An 18,274-nucleotide genomic window follows, 5' to 3' on the forward strand; every position below is an offset into this window, starting at 1 on the left:
AGAGGGAATTTGAGAAACCATTTAGTAGGAGACAAAGTTCAATCTGCTCTCTTCAACCACTGCTCCTTTATCCAACCTTCCTTCTCCAGTCTACAAATATGCTAATTACAGCTACCTATTTTGTCCTTTTTTATGTCAAATTTTCAAAAGGAAGATAGCTTGCTTTCCATAAATTACACTCAAAGTATTACTCAGACAATAAATTGATTCAAAATGCTACTTCTTTCCCTCAAAGGATAAAATAAAATTTCTCTTTCCACTTATAAATCTTAAAACAAGACAATGAAGTTTGCTGCACCAATTGACTCTTCCTTTTATAAATGATTTCTCTATAGCATGTGATGCTGTTTGTTAGCATTTTAGTCACAGTAAAACATCTTTCAAAATTGGAATCAAAGTACTCAAACCCTGCCACTGCTTTATAAACTAAATTTATATATTGTAAATATTTTGTAATTTCAGCAATCTTCAGAGCATCTTCATGAGCAGAGAATTCCATCTCAAGAAACCTCTTTCTTTTCTCATCCATATGAAGGCACTTTTCATTTATTAAAATTTTATCATGACACCGTAGCAATTCAGTCACATCTTCAGTTTCCACTTCTGATTTTATTTATTTTCCTATTTCCAACACTTCTACAGTTATTTCCTCCACTAAAGTCTTGAACCCCTCAAAGTCATCAATGAGGGTTGGAATCAACTTCTTCAAAATTCCTGCTAATGTTTATATCTTGACCTTTTCTCATAAATCGTGAATGTTATTTTATTTTATTGTTTTAAGTATTACAAATAATAGTACATATATCTCCTTTTTTTCCCTCCATTGACCTTCCCCCGGCCTCCCCTATCTCCTGTCGCATGCCCTCATCCCAACCCCCCAGTGTCTTGTGTCCATTGGTTGTGCTTATATGCATGCATACAAGTCTTTCCATTGATCTCTTTCCCCCAATCCCCAACACTCCCCAGCCTTCCTGTTATAATTTGACAGTCTGTTCGATGCTTTATTGCCTCTGTCTATCTTTTTGTTCATCAGGTTATAATGTTCTTTATTTTCCATAAATGAGATCATGTGGTATTTTTTTTCATTGCCTGGCTTATTTCACTTAGCATAATGCTCTCCAGTTCATTCCATGCTACTGTAAAGGGTAAGAATTCCTTTTTTTTAAATAGCAGCATAGTATTCCATTGTGTAGATGTACCATAGTTTTCTAATCCATTCATCTGCTGATGGGCATTCAGGATGTTTCCAAATCTTAGCTATTGTAAATTGTGCTGCTATGAACATAGGGGTGCATATATCCTTTCTGATTGGTGTTTCTGTTTTCTTGGGATAAATTCCTAGAAGTGGTATTAGTGGGTCAAATGGCAGTTCCATTTTTAAATTTTTGAGGAAAGGCCATACTGTTTTCCACAGTGGCTGCACCAGTCTGCATTCCCACCAGCACTGAAGAAGGGTTCCTTTTTCTCCACATTCTCCCTAGCACTTGTCATTTGTTGATTTGTTGATGATAGCCATTCTGACAGATGTGAGGTGGTACCTCATTATTGTTTTGATTTGCATCTCTCAGATGATTAGTGACTTTGAGCAAGTTTTCATGTGTCCCTTGGCTTTCTGAATGTCCTCTTTCAAAAAGTATCTATTTAGGCCCTTTGCCCATTTTTTATTGGATTATCTTCTTTTGTTAAGTTGTATGAGTTCCCTGTAAATGCTGGAGATTAAATCCTTATAGGAGATAACATTGGTAAATATGTTCTCCCATGTAATGGGCTTTCTTGTTCTTTTGTTGATGGTTTCTTTTGCTGTGCAGAAGCTTTTTATTTTGATATAGTCCCATTTGTTTTTTTTTTTTTCCTTAGTCTCTCTTGCCCTAGGATCTGTGTCTGTAAAGATATTGCTACAACATATGTCTGCAATTTTGATGCCTATGGAGTCCTGTAGGATTTTATGATTCTCCATCTTACATTCAAGTCCTTTAGCCATTTTGAGTTTCTTTTTGTGTATGATGTAAGTTGGTGATCAAGTTTCATTTTTTTGCATGTATCTGACCAAATTTCCAAGCTCCATTTATTAAAGAGGCTGTTTTGACTCCATTGTATGCTCTTGCCTCCTTTGTCAAATATTATTTGAATATAATGCCTTGGGTCAATTTCTGGGTGCTCTGTTCTGTTCCATTGGTCTATATGTCTGTTCTTGTGCCAGTACCAGGCAGTTTTGAGAACATTGACTTGGTAATATAGTTTGATGTCTGGTATTGTGATCCTTCCAACTTTGTTCTTCTTTTTCAGGACAGCTGTGGCTATTCAGGGTCTTTTTTTATTTCAGATGAATTTTTGGAGTTCGTTTTAGATCTTTGAAATATGCCATTGGTAATTTAATAGGGATCACATTGAATCTATAGATTGCTTTAGGCAGTATGGACATTTTAATGATGTTGATTCTACCAGTCCATGAACATGGTATGTTCTTCCATTTGTTTATGTCTTCCTCTTTCTCTTTTTTCAATGTCCTGTAGTTTTCTGCATACAGGTCTTTTACATCTTTGTTTAAGTTTATTCCTAGGTTTCTTAATTTTTTTGGTGCAATGGTAAATGGGATTTTTTTTTTTTTTTCATTTCTTTTTCTGTGAGTTCATTATTGGTGTATAAAAAGGCCATAGATTTCTGGGCATTAATTTTGTATCCTGCTACATTGCCAAATTCATTTATTAGTTCTAGTAGTTTTTTGATGGAGTATTTGGGGTTTTCTATGTATAGTATCATGTCATCTGCAAATAAGGACAGTTTTACTTCTTCTTTTCCAATGTGGATGCCTTTTATTTCTTCTTGTCTGATCACTATGGGTAGTACTTCTAATACTATGTCAAACAGGAGTGGTGAAAATGGGCATCCTTGTCTTGTTCTTGTTCTTAGGGGAAATGAGTTTAGTTTTTGTCCATTGAATATGATGTTGGCTGTAGGTTTGTCATATAGGGCTTTTATTATGTTGAGGTATGATCCCTCTTTTCCCACTTTGCTTAGAGTTTTTATCAAGAAAGGGTGTTGGATTTTGTAAAATCCTTTTTCTGCAACAATTGATATGATTATGTGATTTTTGTCTCTCAGTTTGTTTATGTGATATATCACATTTATTGATTTGTGGATATTACCCATCTTTGCATCCCTGGAATAAATCCCATTTAGTCACTTTAAAATGTGCACTTGAGAAGAATGTATATTCTGAGGCTTTAGGGTTGAACTGTTCTGAAGATGTCAGTTAATTCCATCTGATCTAGTGAGTCATTTAGGATTGATGTTTCTTTGCTGATTTTTTGTTTTAGAGGATTTGTGCAATGGTGATAGTGGGGTATTAAAGTCCCCTACTATGACTGTATTGCTCTCAATCTCTCCCTTGATATCCTCCAGAAGTTTGTTTTGTTTTTTTAAATGTATTTGGGTGCTCCTGTATTGGGTGCATATATGTTTACCAGAGTTATTTCTTCTTGTTGGATTGCTCCCTTTAGTATTATGACATGGCCTTCCTTATATCTTGTTATGTCCTTCACTTTGAGATCTAATTTGTCCAATATAAGTATTGTTACCCCAGCTTTTTTTCATTTCCATTTGCCTGAAAAACCTTTTTCCATCCCTTCACCATCAGTCTGTGTGAGTCCTTTTTTTCTGAGGTTGGTTTCCTGTAGACAGCAGATATATGTGTCATGTTTTCTTACCCACTCAGCTAACCTGTGTCTTTTCATTGGGACATTTAATCCATTTACATTTAAAGTTATTCTTGATAGGTACTTGTTTGTCGCCATTTTTATTCTTTACCCCTGTGTTCTTTCTTTGCTTCCTATTTCTTCTTTTTATAGCAGACCCTTTAGCATTTCTTGCATTGCTGGTTTGGTAGCAATAAACTCCCTTAGTCCTTTTTTGTCTGTGAAGCTCCTGATTTCACCCTCAATTTTGATTGATAGCCTTGCAGGTACAGTATTCTTGGATTCAGACCCTTCCTTTGCTTGACTTTGTATATTTCATTCCATTCCCTTCTGGCCTGATGTGTTTCTGTTGAGAAATCAGTCACTAGTCTGATGGGGGATCATTTGTAGCTAACTTTCTGTCTCTCTCAGACCACTCTTAAGATTCTTACTTTGTTTTTGGCATTTGCCAATTTAATTATAATATGCCTTGGCATCAGTCTCTTGGGGTTCATTTTGTTTGGGAGTCTGTGAGCTTCTTGGATTTGTGTGAGTTTTTTCTTCCCTATATCAGGGAATTTTTCTGTCATTATTTATTCAAACAGGTTTTATATTCCTTGCTCAGTTTCCTCTCCTTCTGGCACCCCTATTATGTGGATGTTGTTTTGTTTCATGTTGTCCCAAAGTTGCCTTAGGCTCTCCTCCTGTTTTTTAAGTTTTTTTTCTAGATGCTGCTCTGCTTGGGTATTTTTTCCCACCTTGTCTTCTAGTTTCCTGATGCAGTCTTCTGCTTCTTCTAGTCTACTGTTGATGCTTTTTATTGAGTTCTTTATAGCAGCAATGTCATTTTTCATTTCTTCTTGGTTCTTCTTTATTTCCTCTTGGTTCTTACACATATTGTTGAATATGTCTTCCATCCTTTTCAGTGGTGTTATGACCATTTCTCTGAATTTTTTCTCTGACATATTGCTTGCCTCCATTTTGTTTACTTCCTATTCTGGTGATGCCTCCTTTTCTTTCATATGTGTGTTGTTTCTTTGTCTCCCCATGATCTCTCTTCTCCAGGTGTCTGCTTATGTAGTTTTCTCTTTCTTGCGTTGATTTAAAGGCACAAAATACAACACAACAACCCATAAGGCACTGACCACAAATGTATTGATGATATTAATAACCCTAAATAAAGGTGACCACCAGATAAAAGAATTAGGGGATAAGAAAAAAAAGGAGTGCCAAAATGATATTGAGAAAAGGAAGAAAAGTAAGAGAGAAAAGAGAGAGAATAAAAAAGAAGGGGGAAAAAACTATTTATATGGGGAGAAAATGCCAGTAGAACAACCACTAATCCCCCCCAAAATGCAAACAATAAACACCCATTTAACACTGATCACACATTAGATGTTCAATAAAGATTTATTGTAAAACAAATTTGAGAAAGTATGAACTCAGTATCTGAATTCTTTACTCACAAACAGCAGACCAATTCTATTAACATAAATAAACCAAATTTCTTTTTAAACATATTTTAACTAAATGAGCAACACCATTCCATTTTACCTTATCAATAAATTATTTTTTTGAAATATATTTCTTTATTGATTTCAGAGAAGAAGGGAGAGGGAGAGAGAGATAGAAACATCAATGATGAGAGAGAATCATTGATCAGCTGCTTCCTGCACACGCCCCACTGGGGATCGAGCCCACAACCCTGGCATGTGCCCTTGGCTGGAATTGAACCTGGAACCCTTCAGTCCGCAGGCCAACGCTCTATCCACTGAGCTAACCAGCCAGGGCTCAATAAATTATTTTTATTATAAGATGACAACTTGATGAATGATCACAATGAATGCACTCGTATAAACACCCACCCTCATCAGGAAATGAATCATTACCAGTAATCCAGAAGCTGCCCTTTTGCCTTCTTTTCATTCCTCTGCTCTACAGATTAATTTTGCTTGCTCTGGAAATAGAATAAAGAATCATTTATTATTAATTTTGCTTGCTAATATCAATAGAATAAAGCATCATGTAATGATTCATTTCTGGCTTCTGCCTTTCAGGATGATTTCACTCTGCTGTTGAGTACAGCAGGATTTTGCTCATTGTCATTGCTGTATAGCACTCAGTTGAATGACTATGTCACAATTTTCTCATCTATTCTACTATTAATGTGCATTTTTGTTGTTTCCAATTTGAAGCTATAAATATTTACACAAATTTTATGGACATATGGAGGGATTTCTTATGGGTACATACTGATTTGTAGAGCTTTAAATTATAGAATACCAGCTTTAATACATATTGGCAAAAATGTTTCCTTAAGTGATTATGGCAATTTTGACACCTTTAAAAGTTTTTGAGAGTTCCAGTTATTGCATCTCTTCTTGAATGTTTTTATTGCCAGCATTGTAAATTTTAGACATAATAATATATAATTATAGATTTAGTTTGCAATTTTGGTAAATAATGACATGGAGAACTTTTCATAAGTTTAATAGCAATACTGATCCTCTTTTTTGAAGTATTTGTTTGGGTCTTCTGTCATTTTTTTAAAAAATTGAATTGTCTGCCTTTAGTTTACTGATTAGGAAGATTTCTTTCTATATTAACTACAGGCCCGGTGCACGGAATTCGTGCACGGAGGGGGGTTTTCCCTCAGCCCAGCCTGTACCCTCGCCAATATGGGAACCCTCAAGGGATGTCTGACTGCCCATTTAGGCCCGATCCCACCTAAACGGGCAGTCAGATATCCCTCTCACAATCCAGGACAGCTGGGTCCCAACTGCTTGCCTGCCTGCCTTACTGATTGCCCCTAACCGCTTCTGCCTGCCAGCCTGATCACTCCCTAACCACTCTGCTGCCAGCCTGTTTGCCCCCAACTTCCCTCCTCTGCTGGCCTGGTCACCCCTAACTGCCCTCTCCTGCAGGGTTGATCACCTCCAACGTCCCTCTCTTGCAGGCCTGGTGCTTCCCAACTGCCCTCTCCTTCTGGCCATCTTGTGGTGGCCATCTTGTGTTCACATGGGGGCAGGATCTTTGACCACATCGGGGCAGCTATATTGTGTGTTGCAGTGATGATCAATCTGCACATTACTCTTTTATTAGATAGGATAGAGGCCTGGTACAGGGGTGGGGGCCAGCTGGTTTGCCCTGAAGGGCATCCCGGATCAGGTGGGGGTTCCCTTGGGGCATGGGGCGGCCTGAGCGAGGTTCCTGTGGTGGTTTGCAGGCCTGCCATGCCCCCTGGCAACCCAAGCGGAGGCCCTGGTATCTGGAATTTATTTTCCTTCTACAATTGAAACTTTGTAGCCTGGAGAGGAGCCAAGCCTGGGGCTCCCTCCGAGGCTGGCAGCCATTTCTGTTTGGGTTATAATTGAAACTTTGTTGTCTTAAGCGGGTGGGCCCAGCCAGGGTGTGCGGAAAGCTTTGCTTTCCCTGTTGCCTGCGGCAACCCTGGCCTGCTCTCTCAAGCTCCATTCTGCCTCCATTTGTTTGAATTTGTTTACTTTCTATAATTGAAACTTTGTAGCTTGAGTGGAGGCTTAGGCCTGGCAAGGGCAGGTGGAAAGCTTGGCTTCCCCTGTTACCTAGGAAACCTTGCTCTCTGTGGCTGTAGCCATCTTGGCTTGGGTTAATTTGCATGCTTGCTCTGATTGGATGGTGGGCGTGGCTTGTGGGCGTGGCTTGTGGGTGTGTCGGGGGTATGGTCAATTTGCATATTTGTCTATTATTAGGTAGGATATTTATTCTGGATATATAATATACATTTTCTCTCTTCACCTAGGTAGATATAACTATATATAGTTGATCCATGAATAATGCAGGGGGTAGGAGTACCAATCTCTCATGCAGTCAAACATCTGCACATAACTTCTGACTCCCCAAAAATTTAGATACTAATAACCTACCATTGACCAGAAGCCTTATTGGTAACCTAACCATCAATTAGCAGACATTGTGTAATATATATATATATATATATATATATATATATATATATATATATATACTAGTAGCCCGGTGCACGAAATTCGTGCACATTGAAAGGGAATTAATTAGATGAAATATTTTAATATTGCTATTTGCCCTTTCTCTATAATAAAAGTGTGAGAGATAAAAGGAAATGAGTACAATGTATATGAAAATAATACATAAATTTATTAATAAGTAAACAATAACAAAATGATATAACAATAACAAACTGATATAACAATAACAAACTCATAATATAAAAACAATATTGATGCAAATAATGATTGATAAAGTGATTAAACTTATTCTAATATCTTCCTGTATACCACATTAAGAGTAAAAACACTTTCAGAGTGCTTGACTAATTTCCCTCCAGATAAAGTATTTACAACTTTAACTTTAACGTAACATGCTCTTTGAACTCAAGGGAAAGCAACAGTCGTAACTGCTTTGGCTCAGTGGATAGAGCGTCGCCCTGTGGACTGAAAGATTCCAGATTCGATTCCAGTCAAGGGCATGTACCTTGGTTGCATGCACATCCCCCGTAGGAGGTGTGCAGGAGGCAGCTGATCGATGTTTCTCTCTCATCGATGTTTCTAACTCTCTATCCCTCTCCCTTCTTCTCTGTAAAAAAAATCAATAAAATATTTTTTTAAAATACTTAAAAAAAAAAGCAAGAGAGAAAGCAATATATAACTGACCATGTCCAAAAATGGGTTCAGGTAGGAATATTCCTACTCTGTCTAGAGTTTGTCCTTGTGATTTATTAATAGTCATCACAAATGCTGGCATAACAGGAAAATATCTTCGAATTAATTTAAATGGGTGGCCAGTGTCAGATGGGGACAAATCAATTCTTGGAATCAGAACAATCTCTCCCTCTGCAGATCCTGTTAATATTTCAGCTTTGATAATGTTAGGTTGCAATCTTTTGATAATAAATCTGGTACCATTACAAAGACCCCATTTACTATTAAGATTTCTCAATAGCATGATGATTGCACCCACTTTCAATTTTAATTTATGACACGGCATTCCAGAAGGAGTAATACTATTAAGAAATTCAATAGGAAAATTTTCCTTTTCAGCATCATCTGTTGAGTCAATGGAATCATCACTCAAATAGGCGTGAAAATCTCCATCAAGTATATCCAAAATTTCTTCATTTAATTTTTGAACGTGCTCATTTTTTGAACAAAGAATTGCATGTTTAGATATATTTTTAATATTATCTATAGATATACTATTTCCAAAGATGGCTTAAATAATAGATCCATTAAAAATCATTTCATGGGGAATTTCAATAATATCCATTCCTAAATGAAAACTGCTATCAAGTTTGCCATCTCCAAGTTTTACTAACCATTCACTATAAGCAGAGTCCTCTGATCTCATATTTGTTTTAAGAGACAACTGTCTGAAACATCCCCAAACACTACAGTACTTTAAAACTTATTTGTACTATGGCCAATTGTATAGCATGGCAACACAAAAATCCCCTCTGAAAAGAACTTTCCCACCAAATGCAACATTCAAATTAGCGCCAGCGAGAGCTTTATATGTATGGCACGTGTGCGAGTCAAAGTTTATTTTTATATTTCCAGTGCATCATATGTACCAGTTGGTCGGACGGATGGACAAATGTCGGTCACTTAGCCTTTTATCTATACAGATTATAAGTCATGATTTTAACTTTTTAAAAAATTATCCTTTAATACCTCCAAAGCACAATGAGTAAGAATCTGAAGGTTTATGTGGTTTCTATTTGGTTTCTAGGACAAAGTTCTTTCCTTTACCCACCACTCACTTCTCTCCTTTTACTCTTGAATGTTAATTCCAACATAATTTTTGTAACACCTCTTGAAAAGGATCCCACCAAGTTTTTGATAGTCCACATGATAAAACTTACAGAAAAATACAGCATGAGATTTTCATTCTCTCACTAAGTTCTTCATATAACTGAAATTCCTCAGCCTCTAAAGAATTAAAAAGGAAAATAAAAGTGCCTTCTCTCATTCCAAGGCCTTTCTCAGTCAGGCAACCACAAAAAGAAAGAATGAGCCTACAATTCATGCCATGTAATCTCTGTCAGGCATAATTCAAATCAAATCCCATCATGCAAAGTCTGGGATAATTAAAATGTATAAGAGAACAGTGGTGACCTGGGGGAGAACTTATGAAACCTTGTCTCCTGCTTTTGCTGACTATTCTTTTCCTTATGCTAGACTCCAAGTCCCTATCGGGGATCTGGTCAGATGGCTGTGGGTGCTAACCCACGCCACCTGGATCCGTGATCGGGGACCTGGGCAGCGGCTGTGGGCTTTAACCCACGCTGCCTGCCCTGGTCCATGATCCCTGATAGGGGCTTCAAGTCAGCTGCCACTGGCGATGGCTGACTCGAAGCCCTTATCCTGGACCTGGTCAGCCGGCTGCCGGCGCTAACTGCCTGCCCCAGTCCACCATCATGGCTTGGATCTCACTGGCATGGGTGCTGCCCTCTTCCCCCGCCATCTTTGCTGGTTTAACGTGTATATTTGCTTCTGATTGGCTGGTGGGCGTGGCTGGTGGGCGTAGCTGGTGGGCGTGGCTTATGGGTGTAGCGAAGGTGTGGTCAATTTGCATATTACTGTTTTATTAGGTAAGATCTGCTCTTATTTTATTTTTCTACTTTCTTTGAGTTTAAATTTATGTTCATTTTTCTAATTTCTTGAAATAAATTAGCAAGTAATTGATTTTCACTATTTTTCCCTTTATAATATATGTATTTAAAGTGGTAAATGTCACTCTGCATGGATTTAGTTGCACTGAAAATATTGATATGTTCCTTTTTTATTGTTTTTCATTTTAAAATATTTTCCAATTTTTATTAATTTTTCCTTTGGTGATTATTTAGAAGTGCATTGTTTATTTCTGATTTATAAAATTTTTCTAGTTTTCTTTTTTTATTTATCGCCAGCTTAATTAAACTATGGTCAGAAAACACTGTATACTTTAATTTAAAAGAGTTTGTGGACACTTTCTTTTCTAATTTATTGGAGTAACATTGGTTAATAAAATTATACAGGTTTCAGGTATACAGTTCTACAATACATCATCTGTATATAATATTGTGTGTGTATCACCCCAAGTCAAGTCTTTTTGAGCACCTAAATATATAAGCAAATCTTGATGAGCATAAAGGGAGAGGTTGACAGTAATACAGTCATAGTAGGGGATTTTAACACCCCACTGGCTCAATGGATAGATCTTCCATACAAAAAAAATCAAAAAGGAAATGGTGGCCTTAAATGACACACTATATCACATGGATTTAATTAACATCTTCAGAGCATTTCACCCCAAAGCAGCAGATACTTTCTTTTTGGCCTAACATAGGTGCAATTTTAGTAGATTTTCAACTTCAAAATGTTCCACATTGAACAAACAATGTATTCTCCAGTTGATGGGTAAAGTATTCTATGTACATCAAGTATCAAGCTTGGTAACTGTGTTCTGCATCCCACTCATATTTTTACTCTTATTCTATTAGCTTAGAGATTTGTGTTAAAATATGAAACTAAATTTTAATTTTTCCTCTTAGTTCTGTTTATTTTAGCTTTATAAATCTTGAGTGTATATCTTTTGATGAAGACAAATCATATCATTATATCTTTTTAATACTAAATATTTTATTATTATTAAATATCCTTCTTTACATTTAGTTATGCTACTTTCCTTAAATTCCACTTTACACATATCTGAGTAAATTTGTATTTTTCTTTTTGTGTGTTTATATGATGTATCTTTTGACAGTTTTTTTTTACCTTTTGTATCTTTATATTTAAGATACTCTTCTTGTGAGAAGCATATATTTCTATTTTTAAAATTCTAACTGACAGTCTAACAAACCCATTTTAACTTAATAACCTTTTTAAAAACCCTATCTTCAAATACAGTCACATTCTAAGGTGTTGGGGGCTAGGACTTAAACATATAAATTTTGGGAAAAAAAACCACACAAAACAATTCAGCACACAACAGCATATATTTGCTATTTTCATTGTTCTTCCATTATGATTCCTTATGCTTCCACCTGGAATTATTTTTCTTCTGCTTAGAGGATTGTTTTTATTATTGTTTTAATGTGAATATCCTGCTATTTATTGCATAAACTTAATTTTTATTGAATACAAGCACTTGAATTTTGCCTTCACATTTTCATAGGCTTTTTAAAAAAAAATTTAGAACAATTTTAGGTTTACAGCATTATATCCAAAGTCCATAGTTCACATTATGGTTCACACTTGGTGTTGTATATTCTATGGGTTTTGACAAATGTATAATGAGATTTAGTCACCATTATAGTATTATACACAACTAGAGGCCTGGTGCATGAAATTCGTGCATGATGGTGGAGGGGGGAGAGCTCCCTCAGCCCTGCCTGCACTCTCTCCAATCCGGGACCCCTCGGGGGATATCCAGCTGCCAGTTCAACACATTATACAAAGGAACTTGGCCTTGGCAGCATGGCAGTACCTAACAGCGTTCCATGACTTCAGTAATGTCTGATAGTTTTTCTGAGAGTTCAATGTCAAACCAAATAGATCAATCAACACTGCTTCTCACATCCTTCAGTAACTGTACAAAGCTCTTCAAAGAAGACTTTTGTGGCCCCCCAAAGTCACCTGTAAAGAAATATTAGCATAAATAAGAATGCAAAATTAGATCAATCTTATAGTTACAACAGAAATATATGGCTGGGGGGAAAAAATCACACTGATCTAAAAATGTGACCAAAATTGTAACTCTAGACTCCTCAGAGAAAAGTCAGAAAATTTTCATAAGAGAATCATGACAATTAAAGCAAAGCTATTTCTTAATTCATTTTCCAAAAGGATATGCACATCTTTCCAGAAAGGCTACAGTTCCTCTGTTTTTATTTTCATATAGGGAATTTTAAATAGGAATTTACCAGTTGACTTAGACAAAGTCCTGTTTTTTAACTACATGGTATCAATTTAAGTAATATATCATTAAACTTGACATGACTGCCATGTTAGGTCACATCCCTTCATAAGAAATACAGGGCCTTACATTTAGTATGTTAAACGGAGCTGCAGTTTAAAAGTCCCATTTTTAAGAGATAAAAGCTGAAATGACCTATACATTTCTCTCCAAAGTTTACAGAATACTCCAGGCATGGCAATTACCAGAAAGTGACTGGGATTTGGGTGAGACATGCTTGCTGCCTGCTCCCTACTCCTTCCCATCTGTGGATCTTCTCACCTCAGCCCATCCTCCCACCCAAGTGGGTGGTCAGTCTTTGGGGACCCACTTCTATGACCCCCTTTTCCCCAGGCTTCCTCTCCCCGCCACTCCTAAAGTCCACTCCCTATTGTACAGGACTCCCGCTCAGGTGCATTGGTCCAATTTTGAAAATATTAAGAGAAGTGCGAGTTGACCGTGAAATTCCACAAAATGCATCTGTCACGGGCGGGTCCAGGCGGTCCTGTGCTGGGCTCCAGGCGCTGTCTCCACCTTCCCAGACCCACCCCGCGGGGACTTCCAGATTGACGACGCCCTTCGAGTGCCACACCCCTCCCCGTCTCCCACACTAAACCTTGGCTCACACCCCCACCTGCGGCCTGCGGTGAGGCATTGTCCTGACCCAACCTACCCCACCCCAACTCACCCCAGCCCTCCCCACCCTGTGCCCAGCCCAGCGACACCCGGAAGCCGCAGGAGAGTCACCTGAAGTCTCAGTCTGTCCCCATGCTGCAGGGACCACCACGGCCCATGCACCTGCCTCACCCACCTCAGCAAGGACTCCACGGGGTACTGCCTGCCTGGGGCCCCCGCAGTCTGAGGACAGGCTTCCGGGCAAGGGGAGTGGCAGGGAGGCTGGGGTGAGTGGGGAGGCTGCGGGCAGTGGGAAGGGGAGTCATCAGTTCCTGGTGAAGGCGGACCATTGAGCCCGCTCCCCTGCCCCCACTATGGGCTACACCATCTTGTGACAGCATAACCGTCAATTTGCATATTTCCTCTTTATTAGATAGGATAAGTTCAATGACTTAAAAATCTGCTGTGCTCTATGGATTCATCCTTCCTTCCCCTCAATCCTTGAGCACCACTGACCCTTTCATAGTTTCCATAGTTTTCCTTTTCCAAGGTGTCATATAGTTTAATCATAAGGGGTGAAGACTTTTTAGATAGGTTTATTTAAAAATTAATAATATGCATTTAAGTTTCTTCTATGTCTTTTCATAGCTCAATAGCTCATTTATTTTTATTATTGCTAAATTATATTTAATCATCTAGTCCTACCACTAATTTTTTTTTTATCCATTTACCTCCTGAAGCACATCTTAGTTGTTTCCAAGTATTGGCAATTATTAATAAGGTTGCTATAATAAACCATGTGCAGGTTTTACTGTGAACATAGTCTTCAATTCTGTTGGGTAAATGCTAAGAAGCATGATTGCTGGATCATGTAATAAGAGTATGTTTAGTTTTGTAGGAAACTGCCAAACTATCTACCAGAGTACCTGTACCATTTTCCATGCCCATGAGAAAAGAATGAGAATTTTATTTGCTGTAAATTCTTGTCAAAATTTGGTGTTGTTAGTGCTTAGGATTTTGGCCATTTTAATAAGTGTTTAGTGGTATCATATTGGTGTCTTAATATCCAACTCTCTAATGACATGTGATGTTGAATTTTTTCAAATGTTTATTTGCTATCTGTATGTCTTCTTCAATGAGGTTTCTGTTCAAGTTTTTGTTCATTTTTAAAAATTGGGTTGTTCATTTTCTTATTGCTTTTAAGAGTTCTGTGTATATTTTGAATAAAAGTCCTTCATCAGGCATCTCATGCAAATATTTTCTCTAATTATGAGACCTGTCTCTAATTCTTTTAACAGTGTCTTTTACAAAACATGAGCTTTAAATTTTAAAGGATTCCAGATGATCAACTATATCTTTCATGGATTGTGCCTTTGGTTTTATATCTGAAAAGGCATCACCATACCCCAAATCACATAGATTTTCTCTTGTGTTACTTTGTAGGAGATTTATAGTTTTAAATTTTACATTTAGGTCTATGATCAATTTTTACATTTTTGTAAAGGGTATAAAATTTGTGTCTAGAGTCATTATTTGCATGTGAATGTCCAGTTGTCCCAATACCATTGTTAAAAATGCTGTGTTTTCGCTGTTACACTGTATATACGTATATTTTTTCACTTTTAAATATATTTTTATTGTTGTTCTCTGTTATATTGACTTTGTTCCTTTGTGAAAGAGCAGTTAATTATATTTATGTAGGTCTGTTTCTGGGCCCTTTATTGTGTTCCATTGATCTGTTTTTCTATTCTTTCATCAGAAGCACACTGTCTTGATTACTATGGTTTTATAGTAAATGTTAAAGCATAGTAATGTCAGTTCTTTGACTTTAGTTTTCTTCAATATTGTGTCGGTTATTCTGAGTCTTCATGTTCTCTATATAGATTTCAGAATCAGTTTGTCAATAACCACAAAATAACTTGTTGGTATTTTGTTTGGGATTCCTGGAATCTATAAATTGGGAAAAAAGTAACATCCTGAATAAATTAAGTTTTTTTATTTGTTATAGACTGAAAATTTTTATACCCCCAAAACTCATATGTTAAAACCCTATAGGCCAATGTGATAGAGTTAGAAGGTGGGTCCTTTAAGAGGTAATTGGAATAAAATGAGTACATGAAGGTAGAGCCCTCATTAAAAGAGGGAATATCCTTATTAGAGCCACTAAACTGCTAACAGCCCTTTATTATGTGAGGATACAATGAGAAGTTGGTAGTCTGTAACTCAGGAGGGAGCAGAATTCAATGATGCTGGCATGCTAATCTCAAATTTCTAGCTTCTAGCACTGTGAGAAATAATTTTTTGTTGTTTATAAGCCAGCCTAGTGTATAGTACTTTGATATAGCAGCCTGAAATGACAAAGACAGAATTTGGTACCAAGAAATGGAGATGCTTTATAACAATACCTAAAAATGAGGAAGTGGCTTTGGGCCTGAGTAATGCATAGAACTGGAATGAGTTTTGAGGTGCATATTTTTTCTAATTGCCATGAATAGACCTTTAAAGGGGATTTTCCTGAGGACTCAGAAAGAAGAGAGCTGTAGAGAATCCTCAGTCTTGAATATCTAAATGATCGTGGACATGAAGTTGGTAGAAATATGTGGTAAAGACCATTCTAATGAGGTCTGAGATAGAAATGAGGAATATGTTATTAGAAACTGAAGAAAAGGATCTTGCAAGGAAAGGAGGATTTTAGGGGAAACCTGACTTTCCGCGACAACTGCAAACACTGAACTGCTGGGAGCACCAGACCACCGGTCCCCTATCAGCGCAAACATTTGGATTCAAAGAAACTCTTCACTGCACCACGGAAAGTGCCTTGTCTGTTGTGCCTGGTTGTGTTGTATTTTATACCTTTAAATCAACGCCAGAGAGAGAAATCTATATAACCAGACATCCGGAGAAGAGAGACCATGAGGAGACAAAGAAACAGCCCCCACAGGAAAGAGAAGCAGGCATCACCAGAAAAGGAAGTAAACGATTTAGAGGCAAACAACCTATCAGAGAAAGAATTCAGAGAAATGGTCATAAAGTGGCTGAAAAGGATGGAAGACAAATTCGACAATATGAGTAAGAACCAAGAAGAAATGAAGAAGAACCAAGAAGAAATGAAAAATGACATCGCTGCTGTAAAGAACTCAATAGAAAGCATCAAGAGTAGACTAGATGAAGCAGAGGACCGCATAAGTGAGCTAGAAGACAAGATGGAAAAAAATACCCAATTACAACAGCTTCTAGAAACAAAAATTAGAAAGATTGAGGAGAGCGTAAGGGAACTTCAGGACAATACAAAACAAAACAACATCAGGATAATAGGGGTGCCAGAAGGAAAGGAAACTGAGCAAGGAATAGAAAACCTGTTTGAATAAATAATAACAGAAAACTTCCCTGATATAGGGAAGAAAAAACCCACACAAATCCAAGAAGCTCACAGAGTTCCAAGCAAAATGAACCCCAAAAGACCGACGCCAAGGCACATTATAGTTAAGTTGGCAAACACCAACGACAAAGTAAGAATCTTACAAGCGGCCAGAGAGAGACAGACAGTTACATACAAAGGAACCCCCATCAGACTAGCAACTGATTTCTCAACAGAAACTCATCAGGCCAGAAGGGAATGGAATGAAATATACCAAGTCATGCAAAGGAAGGGTCTAAATCCAAGAATACTGTACCCAGCAAGGCTATCAATCAAAATTGAAGGTGAAATCAGGAGCTTCAGAGACAAAAAAAGACTAAGGGAGTTTATCACCAACAAACCAGCAATGAAAGAAATGCTAAAGGGTCTGCTGTAAAAAAAAAAAAAGAAAGAAAGAAATAGGAAGCAAAAAAGGTACACAGGGGTATAGAATAAAAATGGCGACAAATAAGTACCTATCAATAATAACTTTAAATGTAAATGGATTGAATGCCCCAATCAAAAGACACAGGGTAACAGACTGGATAAGAAAACAAAACCCAGATATCTGCTGTCTACAGGAAACCCACCTCAAAAAAAAGGATGCATACAGACTGAGAGTAAAGGGATGGAAAAAGGTTTTCCAGGCAAATGGAAATGAAAAAAAAGCTGGGGTTGCAATACTTATATCTGACAAATTAGATCTCAAAGTGAAGGACATAACAAGAGATAATGAAGGCCACTTCATAATACTAAAGGGAGAAATCCAACAAGAAGAAATAACTCTGGTAAACATATATGCACCCAATACAGGAGCACCAAGATACATTAAAAAACTCCTGGAAGATATCAAAGGAGAGATTGACAGTAATACAATCATAGTAGGAGACTTCAATACCCCACTATCACCATTGGACAAATCCTCTAAACAAAAAATCAGCAAAGAAACATCAATCCTAAATGACTCACTAGAACAGATGGAATTAATCGACATCTTCAGAACATTTCACCCCAAAGCCACAGAATATACATTCTTCTCAAGTGCACATGGGTCATTTTCAAAGATAGACCATATGTTAGGACATAGGCAAAGTCTCTCCAAATTCAAGAAGATAGAAATCATATCAAGTATCTTCTCAGATCACAGTGGCATAAAACTGGAAATCAACTACAATAAAAACAACCCAAAGAAATCAAACACTTGGAGACTAAACAGCATGTTATTAAACCATGACTGGGTTACCAAAGACATCAAGGAAGAAATAAAAAACATCATGGCAATAAACGACAATGAAAACACAACAATCCAAAATCTATGGGACACAATGAAAGCAGTCCTGAGAGGGAAGTTCATAGCTCTACAAGCCTACTTCAAAAAACAAGAAACAATGGTAATAAATTACCTAACCCAACAACTCAAAGAGTTAGAGAGAGAGCAACAAGATAAGCCCAGTGTAAGCAGAAGGAAAGAAATAATAAAGATCAGAGCGGAGATAAACGACATAGAGACCAAAGAAACAATACAAAAGATCAACAAAACCAAGAGCTGGTTCTTTGAAAGAATAAACAAGATTGATGGACCTCTAGCCAGGCTCACCAAGAAGCAAAGAGAGAGGACCCAAATAAACAAAATCAG

Source organism: Eptesicus fuscus, chromosome 1, assembly GCF_027574615.1.
Source record: "Eptesicus fuscus isolate TK198812 chromosome 1, DD_ASM_mEF_20220401, whole genome shotgun sequence".
NCBI lineage: Eukaryota > Metazoa > Chordata > Mammalia > Chiroptera > Vespertilionidae > Eptesicus > Eptesicus fuscus.